We start from the raw sequence: 3,815 nt of genomic DNA on the forward strand, positions 1-3,815 counted from the left end.
GTACACGGCCCGTGTTGTCTGTAGTTCAACCATGCCTGGACGGTCAATACCGCGGTTCGATCGCGTCTGCATTGTTACTTAGTGCCAGGAAGGGATCTCAACAAGGGAAGAGTCCAGTCGTCTCAGAGCAAACCAAAGCGATGGAGGAGATACAGAGAGACAGGAACTGTCGATGACGTCGAGGCCGTCCAATGGCTACTACTGCAGTGGCTGACCGCTACCTACGGATTATGGCTCGGAACAACCCTGACAGCAACGCCACCATGTAGAATAAAGCTTTTTCTGCAGCCACAGGACGTCGTGTTATGATTCAAACTGTGCGCAATAGGCTGCATGCTGCGCAGATTCACTCCCGACGTCCGTGGCGAGGTCCATCTTTGCAACCACGACACGATGCAGCGCGGTACATGTGGGCCCAACAACATGCCGAATGGACCGCTCAGGACTGGCATCACGTTCTCTTCACCGATGAGTGTCGCATGTGCCTTCAACCAGACAATCGTCGGAGTCGCGTTTGGAGACAACCCGTTCAGGCTGAACACCTTAGATACACTGTCCAGCGAGTGCAGCATTGTAGACGTTCCCTGCTGTTTTGGGGTGGGGCCGACGTACGCTGTTCGTGGTCATGGAATGCGCCGTAACGGCTGTACGATACATGAATGCCATCCTCCGACCGATAGCGCCACCATATCGGCAACATATTGGCGAGACATTCGTCTTCATGGACGATCTTCATGGATGACAATTCGCGCCCCCATCGTGCACATCTTCTTAATGACATCCTTCAGGATAGAGAAAGCGCTCTACTAGAGCGGCCAGCATGTTCTCCAGACATGAACCCTATCGACATTGCGAGCTAACATTCTATAGATGTTCGGGCTCACATGCGGTTCCTCTACGTCGAAATGTCTTCGCTCAAACTCGTCTAGGGGTTGAGCCGCACGTGTCGCATTACACGCTCTAAATTAGACACTTGTGACCCTTTGGTTAAATCGTCTAGCTGATGAAAATTTTGCGAAATACAAAGCTAACAAAACATATAATAACAGTGATAATAATATCGGGAGATAAATTAACGACCCATAAAAGATGTAGGCCACAGAGTTGCGATTTGGTTAGAATAATGTTTATTCAAAAAGCAAACTAACAGCGAAAGTGGTCGTAATTAGAGTTACTGTTACACTCGAGCGCATACCCATTTGACACAGTTCGTTCATTCACAATCTCATCGCGAAATACAAGTTAGATACTTCACCGCGTTAACTATGCGAAAAGTTCACACCAGGCGCGCGGTTGCTCAACGCTCAGAGACTAAGTCCGACGATACCACACAACACGAAATTTTCACGTTGTTTCACTTCCTAGCTACCTGAAGACCGGTTACCCGCTTTCGCGTCTCCATCCGAACTGTTCCCTTTTATGTCTAGACCAGCACTGTCCCTCTCTGCCCGTCTGCGGCAACGTTTTCGACGCGCGCCGAACATCGTCACTCAACTGACTAGGGCAGTTCCCTTTCCTGAAGCCGTCCACCTGATTGGCTATAGCTTATTGTACATTATTTTACATTTTGACATATTTAAATAATCAAAGTTTGACCACTTTCACGTTCTAAATAAAGTAACAATAATATCCATTACATAATAAACGTTAAAGTCTTTTACATAAAGCAGACACAGTTTTCTTCTTAACTATGAATGTCACGACCAGAAGCCTTGCACCAATGTTCTTTCTGAGAAATAAATAAAGAACAAAAAAATTATTATGCACTAAACTTTACAACAAATATTCTATTACCTAATGATTGAATACGGTATCATTCTGTCATCGTTCAATGTGTTTTGTGTGGAGTAACTGATGATCTGATGCTTAACTGTAAATACTGATAATTTAAATTTGCTGTATCTTTTAAAAAAAGTTACAGAGTTCATATTTTCAACGTTTGTCATTTTAATGATGCGCTTCTATATGAAATGTCGATCGTTAAGATCGACCAAAACGTTTTTATTTTAGGATTCAGGTCTTTGTTACAAAACTTGTTAATTGCACTTTAACAGTAAATCCTAAACTATTATAGAAATGATCAATATTCAACTTTTATTGGGATCATGGAGGATGGCAGATTAAAATTACTGTGGCTTGATTCCCTGCACTACTACAGAATTAAGTAATTTCCATAAATCTTTCCATTAATGGCCGATCTTAGGTCCGCCCTATTTAACACTGCTACGTCTCTTCGGCTACAAAAACCTTCTACTGGGTTTTCCTATGACGTAGGTTCTCGTCAGTCTCACTCGCACACTACATCGCTTAGACCTCAATAGACAATAGACGCCTGTGAGTTTCCCCATCTCGTGCTGAATCTCCGTCCTTTGTGGCATCCAGTCCTGGACGACAGGGTTCGTTTCACAATTCCTGAAGGCTGACTCTTTCGGCCATATACTTAAATGAGAGCGAAATGCTCGTTAACTCACAAGATGCCTGGGACAGATTGAAAACAGCTGTTTATGGACGACGTGACCCACCAACCACTCTGAGGGACCTGTGTCGAATCGCCGTTGAGGAGTGGGACAATCTGGACCAACAGTGCCTTGATGAACTTGTGGATAGTATGCCACGACGAATAAGGGCATGAATCAATGCAAGAGGACGTGATACTGGGTATTAGAGGTACCGGAGTGTACAGCAATCTGGACCACCACCTCTGAAGGTCTCGCTGTATAGTGGTACAACATGCAATGTGTGGTTTTCATGAACAATAAAAAGGGCGGAAATGATGTTTATGTTGATCTCTATTCCAATTTTCTGTACAAGTTCCAGAACCGAGGTGATGCAAAACTTTTTTTGATGTGTGTAAGAGAACTGCTCAGATTGTCTCCTATATCGTTTGTGTGGATCAGGAGCAACAGAGGGCCTATAGAACTTCCTTGAGGAACGTGAGATATTACTTCTGTTGTACTCAATGACTATCCATCAACTATTACGAACTGCGACCACTCTGACAGGAAATCACGAATCCAGTCACACAACTGAGACGATATTCAGAAGGTACGCAAGTTAATTAGAAGTCGCTTGTGAGGAATGATGTCAAAAGCCCTCTGGAAATCTAGAGCAATGGAATCAATTTGACGCCCCCTGTCGATAGCACTCATTACTTCGTGAGAATAAAGAGCCAGTTGCGTTACGCAAGAACGGTTTTTCCTGCATCCATGTGAGCTATTTGTCAATAAATCGCTTTCTTCGAGGTCATTCGTAATGTTCGAGCACAGTGTATGTTCCAAAATTCTGCTGCAAACCGAAGTTAGAGACATGGGTATACAATTCAGAAGCTTATTCTTATTTCATTTCTTGGGTATTGGTGTGACGTGCGCAACTTTTCAGTCTTTGGGTATTCAAATGGTTCAAATGGCTCTGAGCACTATGGGACTTAACATCTGAGGTCATCAGTCCCCTAGAACTTAGAACTACTTAAACCTAACTAACCTAAGGACATCACACACATCCGTGCCCGAGGGAGGATTCGAACCTGCGACCGCAGCAGCAGCGCGGTTCTGGACTGAAGCGCCTATAACCGCTCGGCCACAACGGCCGGCCTTTGGGTATTGATCTTTCTACTATAAATCGGTTGTATATGATTGCTAGGTGTGGAGCTGCATACCTTTTTTTTCTTACCGAAATACCGGAGTTATTAGGCTGTTCTTTAAATGGAACTAACGTACTCGTTTTATTTAACGACTTTTGTGGCCTCCTTCGGAAAGAAAACTGATGTTAATGGCCGCAAATGGCACTTTCCGCTTACGTAGCCGGAGAAAGCCCTA

The sequence above is a fragment of the Schistocerca serialis genome, chromosome 1, assembly GCF_023864345.2.
Source record: "Schistocerca serialis cubense isolate TAMUIC-IGC-003099 chromosome 1, iqSchSeri2.2, whole genome shotgun sequence".
Lineage (NCBI taxonomy): Eukaryota > Metazoa > Arthropoda > Insecta > Orthoptera > Acrididae > Schistocerca > Schistocerca serialis.